Raw genomic sequence first — 12,588 nt, 5'->3', positions numbered from 1 at the left:
CCCAGTCTGTAGATACCCCTTAGCACGTAAAGGAATATTATTTGGAGGTCCAGCCATGGAGAAGAGTTTAGACACTAGGATAAGATAAGGAACACACCCATTATAAAGAAATCACATTAGGATTCTCTTTTTAAATTGTTCCTTAAAACACTAGTGCTTAGGAAATCTATTGGAGGCAGAAGCAGTCAAGGGTAGCCGAGGGTTAGGGTTAGGGTTGGTGTTAGGCTTAGGGTACGGCTTAGGGTATGGGTTCGGTGAGGGGTTCGGGTACGGCGTAGGGTATGGGTTAGGGTTAGGGTTAGGGTTAGTGTTAGGGTTAGGGCTCCGTTTAGGGTACGTGTTAGGAGTAGAGTACATGTTAGGGTTAGGGTAGGGGTTAGGGTTAGGGTACGCGTTAGGGTTAGGGTACTTATTAAACCTATCCCACTCTCTAGATACACCTTAGCACATAAAGGAATATTATTTGGGGGTCCAGCCATGGAGAAGAGTTTAGACACTAGGATAAGATAAGGAACACACCCATTATAAAGAAATCACAATAGGATTCTCTTTTTAAGCTGTTCCTTAAAACACTAGTGCTTAGGAAATCTATTGGAGGCAGAAGCAGTCAAGGGTAGCCTAGGGCTAGGGTTAGGCTTAGGGTACGGCTTAGGGTACGGCTTAGGGTACGGGTTCGGGGAGGGCTTCGGGTAAGGCGTAGGGTATGGGTTAGGGTTAGGGTTAGGGTTAGTGTTAGGGTTAGGGCTCGGTTTAGGGTATTGGTTAGGATTAGTGTACGTGTTAGGGTTAGGGTAGGGGTAAGGGTTAGGGTACGCCTTAGTGTTAGGGTAGTTATTAAGCCTATCCCACTCTCTAGATACCCCTTAGCACGTAAAGGAATATTATTTGGAGGTCCAGCCATGGAGAAGAGTTTAGACACTAGGATAAGATAAGGAACACACCCATTATAAGGAAATCACATTAGGATTCTCTTTTTAAGCTGTTCCTTAAAACACTAGTGCTTAGGAAATCTATTGGAGGCAGAAGCAGTCAAGGGTAACCAAGGGTTAGGGTTAGGCTTGGGGTTAGGCTTAGGGTACGGCTTAGGCTACGCGTTCGGGGAGGGGTTCGGGTACGGCGTAGGGTATGGGTTAGGGTTAGGGTTAGAGTTAGTGTTAGGGTTAGGGCTCGGTTTAGGGTATTGGTTAGGATTAGGGTACGTGTTAGGGTTAGGGTAGGGGTTAGGGTTAGGGTACGCGTTAGTGTTAGGGTAGTTATTAAACCTATCCCAGTCTCTAGATACCCCTTAGCACGTAAAGTAATATTATTTGGAGGTACAGCCATGGAGAAGAGTTTAGACACTAGGATAAGATAAGGAACACACCCATTATAAAGAAATCACATTAGGATTCTCTTTTTAAGCTGTTCCTTAAAACACTAGTGCTTAGGAAATCTATTGGAGGCAGAAGAAGTCAAGGGTAGCCTAGGGTTAGGGTTAGGCTTAGGGTACGGCTTAGGGTACGGCTTAGGGTACGGCTTAGGGTACGGGTTCGGGGAGGGCTTCGGGTACGGCGTAGGGTATGGGTTAGGGTTAGGGTTAGGGTTAGTGTTAGGGTTAGGGCTCGGTTTAGGGTATTGGTTAGGATTAGGGTACGTGTTAGGGTTAGGGTAGGGGTTAGGGTTAGGGTACGCGTTAGTGTTAGGGTAGTTATTAAACCTATCCCACTCTCTAGATACCCCTTAGCACGTAAAGGAATATTATTTGGAGGTCCAGCCATGGAGAAGAGTTTAGACACTAGGATAAGATAAGGAACACACCCATTATAAAGAAATCACATTAGGATTCTCTTTTTAAGCTGTTCCTTAAAACACTAGTGCTTAGGAAATCTATTGGAGGCAGAAGCAGTCAAGGGTAACCAAGGGTTAGGGTTAGGCTTGGGGTTAGGCTTAGGGTACGGCTTAGGGTACGGGTTCGGGGAGGGGTTCGGGTACGGCGTAGGGTATGGGTTAGGGTTAGGGTTAGGGTTAGTGTTAGGGTTAGGGCTCGGTTTAGGGTATTGGTTTGGATTAGGGTACGTGTTAGGGTTAGGGTAGGGGTTAGGGTTAGGGTACGCGTTAGTGTTAGGGTAGTTATTAAACCTATCCCACTCTCTAGATACCCCTTAGCACGTAAAGGAATATTATTTGGAGGTCCAGCCATGGAGAAGAGTTTAGACACTAGGATAAGATAAGGAACACACCCATTATAAAGAAATCACATTAGGATTCTCTTTTTAAGCTGTTCCTTAAAACACTAGTGCTTAGGAAATCTATTGGAGGCAGAAGCACTCAAGGGTAGCCTAGGGTTAGGGTACGGCTTAGGGTACAGCTTAGGGTACGGGTTCGGGGAGGGGTTCGGGTACGGCGTAGGGTATGGGTTAGTGTTAGGGTTAGGGTTAGTGTTAGGGTTAGGGCTCGGTTTAGGGTATTGGTTAGGATTAGGGTACGTGTTAGGGTTAGGGTAGGGGTTAGGGTTAGGGTACGCGTTAGTGTTAGGGTAGTTATTAAACCTATCCCACTCTCTAGATACCCCTTAGCACGTAAAGGAATATTAATTGGAAGTCCAGCCATGGAGAAGAGTTTAGACACTAGGATAAGATAAGAACACACCCATTATAAAGAAATCACATTAGGATTCTCTTTTTAAGCTGTTCCTTAAAACACTAGTGCTTAGGAAATCTATTGGAGGCAGAAGCAGTCAAGGGTAGCCTAGGGTTAGGGTTAGGCTTAGGGTACGGCTTAGGGTACGGCTCAGGGTACGGGTTCGGGGAGGGCTTCGGGTACGGCGTAGGGTATGGGTTAGGGTTAGGGTTAGGGTTAGTGTTAGGGATAGGGCTCGGTTTAGGGTATTGGTTAGGATTAGGGTACATATTAGGGTTAGGGTAGGGGTTAGAAATAGGGTACGCGTTAGTGTTAGGGTAGTTATTAAACATAACCCACTCTCTAGATACCCCTTAGCACGTAAAGGAATATTATTTGGAGATCCATCCATGGAGAAGAGTTTAGACACTAGGATAAGATAAGGAACACACCCATTATAAAGAAATCACATTAGGATTCTCTTTTTAAGCTGTTCCTTAAAACACTAGTGCTTAGGAAATCTATTGGAGGCAGAAGCAGTCAAGGGTAGCCTAGGGTTAGGGTTAGGCTTGGTGTTAGGCTTAGGGTACGGCTTAGGGTACGGGTTCGGGGAGGGGTTCGGGTACGGCGTAGGGTATGGGTTAGGGTTAGGGTTAGGGTTAGTGTTAGGGTTAGGGCTCCGTTTAGGGTACGTGTTAGGAGTAGGGTACATGTTAGGGTTAGGGTAGGGGTTAGGGTTAGGGTACGCGTTAGTGTTAGGGTAGTTATTAAACCTATCCCACTCTCTAGATACCCCTTAGCACGTAAAGGAATATTATTTGGGGGTCCAGCCATGGAGAAGAGTTTAGACACTAGGATAAGATAAGGAACACACCCATTATAAAGAAATCACATTAGGATTCTCTTTTTAAATTGTTCCTTAAAACACTAGTGCTTAGGAAATCTATTGGAGGCAGAAGCAGTCAAGGGTAGCCTAGGGTTAGGGTTAGGCTTAGGGTACGGCTTAGGGTACGGCTTAGGGTACGGGTTCGGGGAGGGCTTCGGGTACGGCGTAGGGTATGGGTTAGGGTTAGGGTTAGGGTTAGTGTTAGGGTTAGGGCTCGGTTTAGGGTATTGTTTAGGATTAGGGTACGTGTTAGGGTTAGGGTAGGGGTTAGAAATAGGGTACGCGTTAGTGTTAGGGTAGTTATTAAACCTATCCCACTCTCTAGATACCCCTTAGCACGTAAAGGAATATTATTTGGAGGTCCAGCCATGGAGAAGAGTTTAGACACTAGGATAAGATAAGGAACACACCCATTATAAAGAAATCACATTAGGATTCTCTTTTTAAGCTGTTCCTTAAAACACTAGTGCTTACGAAATCTATTGGAGGAAGAAGCATTCAAGGGTAGCCTAGGGTTAGGGTTAGGCTTAGGGTTAGGCTTAGGGTACGGCTTAGGGTACGGGTTTGGGGAGGGTTTCGGGAACGGCGTAGGGTTTGGGTTAGGGTTAGAGTTAGGGTTAGTGTTAGGGTTATGCCTCGGTTTAGGGTACGGGTTAGTATTCGGGTAATGTTAGGGTTAGGGTAGGGGTAGGGTTAGGGTACGCGTTAGGGTTAGGGTAGCTATTAAACCTATCCCACTCTCTAGATACACCTTAGCACGTAAAGGAATATTATTTGGGGGTCCAGCCATGGAGAAGAGTTTAGACACTAGGATAAGATAAGGAACACACCCATTATAAAGAAATCACATTAGGATTCTCTTTTTAAGCTGTTCCTTAAAACACTAGTGCTTAGGAAATCTATTGGAGGCAGAAGCAGTCAAGGGTAGCCTAGTGTTAGGGTTATGCTTAGGGTACGGCTTAGGGTAAGGCTTAGGGTACGGGTTCGGGGAGGGCTTCTGGTACGGGGTAGGGTATGGGTTAGGGTTAGGGTTAGGGTTAGTGTTAGGGTTAGGGCTCGGTTTAGGGTATTGGTTAGGATTAGGGTACGTGTTAGGGTTAGGGCTCGGTTTAGGGTATTGGTTAGGATTAGGGTACGTGTTAGGGTTAGGGTAGCGGTTAGGGTTAGGGTACGCTTTAGTGTTAGGGTAGTTATTAAACCTATCCCACTCTCTAGATACCCCTTAGCACGTAAAGGAATATTATTTGGAGGTCCAGCCATGGAGAAGAGTTTAGACACTGGGATAAGATAAGGAACACACCCATTATAAAGAAATCACATTAGGATTCTCTTTTTAAATTGTTCCTTAAAACACTAGTGCTTAGGAAATCTATTGGAGGCAGAAGCAGTCAAGGGTAGCCTAGGGTTAGGGTTAGGCTTAGGGTACGGCTTAGGGTACGGCTTAGGGTACGGGTTCGGGGAGGGCTTCGGGTACGGCGTAGGGTATGGGTTAGGGTTAGGGTTAGGGTTAGTGTTAGGGTTAGGGCTCGGTTTAGGGTATTGTTTAGGATTAGGGTACGTGTTAGGGTTAGGGTAGGGGTTAGAAATAGGGTACGCGTTAGTGTTAGGGTAGTTATTAAACCTATCCCACTCTCTAGATACCCCTTAGCACGTAAAGGAATATTATTTGGAGGTCCAGCCATGGAGAAGAGTTTAGACACTAGGATAAGATAAGGAACACACCCATTATAAAGAAATCACATTAGGATTCTCTTTTTAAGCTGTTCCTTAAAACACTAGTGCTTACGAAATCTATTGGAGGAAGAAGCATTCAAGGGTAGCCTAGGGTTAGGGTTAGGCTTAGGGTTAGGCTTAGGGTACGGCTTAGGGTACGGGTTTGGGGAGGGTTTCGGGAACGGCGTAGGGTTTGGGTTAGGGTTAGGGTTAGGGTTAGTGTTAGGGTTATGCCTCGGTTTAGGGTACGGGTTAGTATTCGGGTAATGTTAGGGTTAGGGTAGGGGTAGGGTTAGGGTACGCGTTAGGGTTAGGGTAGCTATTAAACCTATCCCACTCTCTAGATACACCTTAGCACGTAAAGGAATATTATTTGGGGGTCCAGCCATGGAGAAGAGTTTAGACACTAGGATAAGATAAGGAACACACCCATTATAAAGAAATCACATTAGGATTCTCTTTTTAAGCTGTTCCTTAAAACACTAGTGCTTAGGAAATCTATTGGAGGCAGAAGCAGTCAAGGGTAGCCTAGTGTTAGGGTTATGCTTAGGGTACGGCTTAGGGTAAGGCTTAGGGTACGGGTTCGGGGAGGGCTTCTGGTACGGGGTAGGGTATGGGTTAGGGTTAGGGTTAGGGTTAGTGTTAGGGTTAGGGCTCGGTTTAGGGTATTGGTTAGGATTAGGGTACGTGTTAGGGTTAGGGCTCGGTTTAGGGTATTGGTTAGGATTAGGGTACGTGTTAGGGTTAGGGTAGCGGTTAGGGTTAGGGTACGCTTTAGTGTTAGGGTAGTTATTAAACCTATCCCACTCTCTAGATACCCCTTAGCACGTAAAGGAATATTATTTGGAGGTCCAGCCATGGAGAAGAGTTTAGACACTGGGATAAGATAAGGAACACACCCATTATAAAGAAATCACATTAGGATTCTCTTTTTAAGCTGTTCCTTAAAACACTAGTGCTTAGGAAATCTATTGGAGGCAGAAGCATTCAAGGGTAGCCTAGGGTTAGGGTTAGGCTTAGGGTTAGGCTTAGGGTACGGCTTAGGGTACGGGTTCGGGGAAGGGTTCGGGAACGGCGTAGGGTATGGGTTAGGGTCAGGGTTAGGGTTAGTGTTAGGGTTAGGGCTCGGTTTAGGGTACGGGTTAGGATTAGGGTACATGTTAGGGTTAGGGTAGGGGTTAGGGTTAGGGTACGCGTTAGGGTTAGGGTAGTTATTAAACCTATCCCACTCTCTAGATACACCTTAGCACGTAAAGGAATATTATTTGGGGGTCCAGCCATGGAGAAGTGTTTAGACACTAGGATAAGATAAGGAACACACCCATTATAAAGAAATCACATTAGGATTCTCTTTTTAAGCTGTTCCTTAAAACACTAGTGCTTAGGAAATCTATTGGAGGCAGAAGCAGTCAAGGGTAGCCTAGTGTTAGGGTTATGCTTAGGGTACGGCTTAGGGTAAGGCTTAGGGTACGGGTTCGGGGAGGGCTTCTGGTACGGCGTAGGGTATGGGTTAGGGTTAGGGTTAGTGATAGGGTTAGGGCTCGGTTTAGGGTATTGGTTAGGATTAGGGTATGTGTTAGGGTTAGGGTAGGGGTTAGGGTTAGGGTACGCGTTAGTGTTAGGGTAGTTATTAAACATAACCCACTCTCTAGATACCCCTTAGCACGTAAAGGAATATTATTTGGAGATCCAGCCATGGAGAAGAGTTTAGACACTAGGATAAGATAAGGAACACACCCATTATAAAGAAATCACATTAGGATTCTCTTTTTAAGCTGTTCCTTAAAACACTAGTGCTTAGGAAATCTATTGGAGGCAGAAGCAGTCAAGGGTAGCCTAGGGTTAGGGTTAGGCTTGGTGTTAGGCTTAGGGTACGGCTTAGGGTACGGGTTCGGGGAGGGGTTCGGGTACGGCGTAGTGTATGGGTTAGGGTTAGGGTTAGGGTTAGTGTTAGGGTTAGGGCTCCGTTTAGGGTACGTGTTAGGAGTAGGGTACATGTTAGGGTTAGGGTACGCGTTAGGGTTAGGGTAGTTATTAAACCTATCCCACTCTCTAGATACACCTTAGCACGTAAAGGAATATTATTTGGGGGTCCAGCCATGGAGAAGAATTTAGACACTAGGATAAGATAAGGAACACACCCATTATAAAGAAATCACATTAGGATTCTCTTTTTAAGCTATTCCTTAAAACACTAGTGCTTAGGAAATCTATTGGAGGCAGAAGCAGTCAAGGGTAGCCTAGGGTTAGGGTTAGGCTTAGGGTACGGCTTAGGGTACGGCTTAGGGTACGGGTTCGGGGAAGGCTTCGTGTAAGGCGTAGGGTATGGGTTAGGGTTAGGGTTAGGGTTAGTGTTAGGGTTAGGGCTCGGTTTAGGGTATTGGTTAGGATTAGGGTACGTGTTAGGGTTAGGGTAGGGGTAAGGGTTAGGGTACGCCTTAGTGTTAGGGTAGTTATTAAGCCTATCCCACTCTCTAGATACCCCTTAGCACGTAAAGGAATATTATTTGGAGGTCCAGCCATGGAGAAGAGTTTAGACACTAGGATAAGATAAGGAACACACCCATTATAAGGAAATAACATTAGGATTCTCTTTTTAAGCTGTTCCTTAAAACACTAGTGCTTAGGAAATCTATTGGAGGCAGAAGCAGTCAAGGGTAACCAAGGGTTAGGGTTAGGCTTGGGGTTAGGCTTAGGGTACGGCTTAGGGTACGCGTTTGGGGAGGGGTTCGGGTACGGCGTAGGGTATGGGTTAGGGTTAGGGTTAGAGTTAGTGTTAGGGTTAGGGCTCGGTTTAGGGTATTGGTTAGGATTAGGGTACGTGTTAGGGTTAGGGTAGGGGTTAGGGTTAGGGTACGCGTTAGTGTTAGGGTAGTTATTAAACCTATCCCAGTCTCTAGATACCCCTTAGCACGTAAAGGAATATTATTTGGAGGTCCATCCATGGAGAAGAGTTTAGACACTAGGATAAGATAAGGAACACACCCATTATAAAGAAATCACATTAGGATTCTCTTTTTAAGCTGTTCCTTAAAACACTAGTGCTTAGGAAATCTATTGGAGGCAGAAGCAGTCAAGGGTAGCCTAGGGTTAGGGTTAGGCTTAGGGTACGGCTTAGGGTACGGGTTCGGGAAGGGCTTCGGGTACGGCGTAGGGTATGGGTTAGGGTTAGGGTTAGGGTTAGTGTTAGGGTTAGGGCTCGGTTTAGGGTATTGGTTAGGATTAGGGTACGTGTTATGGTTAGGGTAGGGGTTAGGGTTATGGTACGCGTTAGTGTTAGGGTAGTTATTAAACCTATCCCAGTCTGTAGATACCCCTTAGCACGTAAAGGAATATTATTTGGAGGTCCAGCCATGGAGAAGAGTTTAGACACTAGGATAAGATAAGGAACACACCCATTATAAAGAAATCACATTAGGATTCTCTTTTTAAATTGTTCCTTAAAACACTAGTGCTTAGGAAATCTATTGGAGTCAGAAGCAGTCAAGGGTAGCCGAGGGTTAGGGTTAGGGTTGGTGTTAGGCTTAGGGTACGGCTTAGGGTATGGGTTCGGTGAGGGGTTCGGGTACGGCGTAGGGTATGGGTTAGGGTTAGGGTTAGGGTTAGTGTTAGGGTTAGGGCTCCGTTTAGGGTACGTGTTAGGAGTAGAGTACATGTTAGGGTTAGGGTAGGGGTTAGGGTTAGGGTACGCGTTAGGGTTAGGGTACTTATTAAACCTATCCCACTCTCTAGATACACCTTAGCACATAAAGGAATATTATTTGGGGGTCCAGCCATGGAGAAGAGTTTAGACACTAGGATAAGATAAGGAACACACCCATTATAAAGAAATCACAATAGGATTCTCTTTTTAAGCTGTTCCTTAAAACACTAGTGCTTAGGAAATCTATTGGAGGCAGAAGCAGTCAAGGGTAGCCTAGGGCTAGGGTTAGGCTTAGGGTACGGCTTAGGGTACGGCTTAGGGTACGGGTTCGGGGAGGGCTTCGGGTAAGGCGTAGGGTATGGGTTAGGGTTAGGGTTAGGGTTAGTGTTAGGGTTAGGGCTCGGTTTAGGGTATTGGTTAGGATTAGTGTACGTGTTAGGGTTAGGGTAGGGGTAAGGGTTAGGGTACGCCTTAGTGTTAGGGTAGTTATTAAGCCTATCCCACTCTCTAGATACCCCTTAGCACGTAAAGGAATATTATTTGGAGGTCCAGCCATGGAGAAGAGTTTAGACACTAGGATAAGATAAGGAACACACCCATTATAAGGAAATCACATTAGGATTCTCTTTTTAAGCTGTTCCTTAAAACACTAGTGCTTAGGAAATCTATTGGAGGCAGAAGCAGTCAAGGGTAACCAAGGGTTAGGGTTAGGCTTGGGGTTAGGCTTAGGGTACGGCTTAGGCTACGCGTTCGGGGTATGGTTCGGGTACGGCGTAGGGTATGGGTTAGGGTTAGGGTTAGAGTTAGTGTTAGGGTTAGGGCTCGGTTTAGGGTATTGGTTAGGATTAGGGTACGTGTTAGGGTTAGGGTAGGGGTTAGGGTTAGGGTACGCGTTAGTGTTAGGGTAGTTATTAAACCTATCCCAGTCTCTAGATACCCCTTAGCACGTAAAGTAATATTATTTGGAGGTACAGCCATGGAGAAGAGTTTAGACACTAGGATAAGATAAGGAACACACCCATTATAAAGAAATCACATTAGGATTCTCTTTTTAAGCTGTTCCTTAAAACACTAGTGCTTAGGAAATCTATTGGAGGCAGAAGAAGTCAAGGGTAGCCTAGGGTTAGGGTTAGGCTTAGGGTACGGCTTAGGGTACGGCTTAGGGTACGGGTTCGGGGAGGGCTTCGGGTACGGCGTAGGGTATGGGTTAGGGTTAGGGTTAGGGTTAGTGTTAGGGTTAGGGCTCGGTTTAGGGTATTGGTTAGGATTAGGGTACGTGTTAGGGTTAGGGTAGGGGTTAGGGTTAGGGTACGCGTTAGTGTTAGGGTAGTTATTAAACCTATCCCACTCTCTAGATACCCCTTAGCATGTAAAGGAATATTATTTGGAGGTCCAGCCATGGAGAAGAGTTTAGACACTAGGATAAGATAAGGAACACACCCATTATAAAGAAATCACATTAGGATTCTCTTTTTAAGCTGTTCCTTAAAACACTAGTGCTTAGGAAATCTATTGGAGGCAGAAGCAGTCAAGGGTAACCAAGGGTTAGGGTTAGGCTTGGGGTTAGGCTTAGGGTACGGCTTACAGTACGGGTTCGGGGAGGGGTTCGGGTACGGCGTAGGGTATGGGTTAGGGTTAGGGTTAGGGTTAGTGTTAGGGTTAGGGCTCGGTTTAGGGTATTGGTTTGGATTAGGGTACGTGTTAGGGTTAGGGTAGGGGTTAGGGTTAGGGTACGCGTTAGTGTTAGGGTAGTTATTAAACCTATCCCACTCTCTAGATACCCCTTAGCACGTAAAGGAATATTATTTGGAGGTCCAGCCATGGAGAAGAGTTTAGACACTAGGATAAGTTAAGGAACACACCCATTATAAAGAAATCACATTAGGATTCTCTTTTTAAGCTGTTCCTTAAAACACTAGTGCTTAGGAAATCTATTGGAGGCAGAAGCAGTCAAGGGTAGCCTAGGGTTAGTGTTAGGCTTAGGGTACGGCTTAGGGTACGGCTTAGGGTACGGGTTCGGGGAGGGCTTAGGGTACGGCGTAGGGTATGGGTTAGGGTTAGGGTTAGGGTTAGTGTTAGGGTTAGGGCTCGGTTTAGGCTATTGGGTAGGATTAGGGTACATATTAGTGTTAGGGTAGCGGTTAGGTTTAGGGTACGCGTTAGTGTTAGGGTAGTTATTAAACATAACCCACTCTCTAGATACCCCTTAGCACGTAAAGGAATATTATTTGGAGATCCAGCCATGGAGAAGAGTTTAGACACTAGGATAAGATAAGGAACACACCCATTATAAAGAAATCACATTAGGATTCTCTTTTTAAGCTGTTCCTTAAAACACTAGTGCTTAGGAAATCTATTGGAGGCAGAAGCAGTCAAGGGTAGCCTAGGGTTAGGGTTAGGCTTGGTGTTAGGCTTAGGGTACGGCTTAGGGTACGGGTTCGGGGAGGGCTTCGGGTACGGCGTAGGGTATGGGTTAGGGTTAGGGTTAGGGTTAGTGTTAGGGTTAGGGCTCCGTTTAGGGTACGTGTTAGGAGTAGGGTACATGTTAAGGTTAGGGTAGGGGTTAGGGTTAGGGTACGCGTTAGTGTTAGGGTAGTTATTAAACCTATCCCACTCTCTAGATACCCCTTAGCACGTAAAGGAATATTATTTGGGGGTCCATCCATGGAGAAGAGTTTAGACACTAGGATAAGATAAGGAACACACCCATTATAAAGAAATCACATTAGGATTCTCTTTTTAAATTGTTCCTTAAAACACTAGTGCTTAGGAAATCTATTGGAGGCAGATGCAGTCAAGGGTAGCCTAGGGTTAGGGTTAGGCTTAGGGTACGGCTTAGGGTACGGCTTAGGGTACGGGTTCGGGGAGGGCTTCGGGTACGGCGTAGGGTATGGGTTAGGGTTAGGGTTAGGGTTAGGGTTAGGCCTCGGTTTAGGGTACGGGTTAGGAGTAGGGTACATGTTAGGGTTAGGGTAGGGGTTAGGGTTAGGGTACGCGTTAGGTTTAGGGTAGTTATTAAACCTATCCCACTCTCTAGATACCCCTTAGCACGTAAAGGAATATTATTTGGAGTTCCAGCCATGGAGAAGAGTTTAGACACTAGGATAAGATAAGGAACACACCCATTATAAAGAAATCACATTAGGATTCTCTTTTTAAGCTGTTCCTTAAAACACTAGTGCTTAGGAAATCTATTGGAGGCAGAAGCAGTCAAGGGTAGCCTAGGGTTAGGGTTAGGCTTAGGGTACGGCTTAGGGTACGGCTTAGGGTACGGGTTCGGGGAGGGCTTCGGGTACGGCGTAGGATATGGGTTAGGGTTAGGGTTAGGGTTAGTGTTAGGGTTAGGGCTCGGTTTAGGGTATTGGTTAGGATTAGGGTACGTGTTAGGGTTAGGGTAGGGGTTAGGATTAGGGTACGTGTTAGGGTTAGGGTAGGGGTTAGGGTTAGGGTACGCGTTAGTGTTAGGGTAGTTATTAAACCTATCCCACTCTCTAGATACCCCTTAGCACGTAAAGGAATATTATTTGGAGGTCCAGCCATGGAGAAGAGTTTAGACACTAGGATAAGATAAGGAACACACCCATTATAAAGAAATCACATTAGGATTCTCTTTTTAAGCTGTTCCTTAAAACACTAGTGCTTAGGAAATCTATTGGAGGCAGAAGCAGTCAAGGGTAACCAAGGGTTAGGGTTAGGCTTGGGGTTAGGCTTAGGGTACGGCTTAGGGTACGGGTTCGGGGAGGGGTTC

This window comes from Balaenoptera physalus (genome assembly GCF_965194825.1).
Source record: "Balaenoptera physalus genome assembly, chromosome: X".
Taxonomy (NCBI): Eukaryota; Metazoa; Chordata; class Mammalia; order Artiodactyla; family Balaenopteridae; genus Balaenoptera; species Balaenoptera physalus.
The sequence above is the reverse complement of the archived record's forward strand: the minus strand, read 5'-3'. Positions refer to the sequence as shown.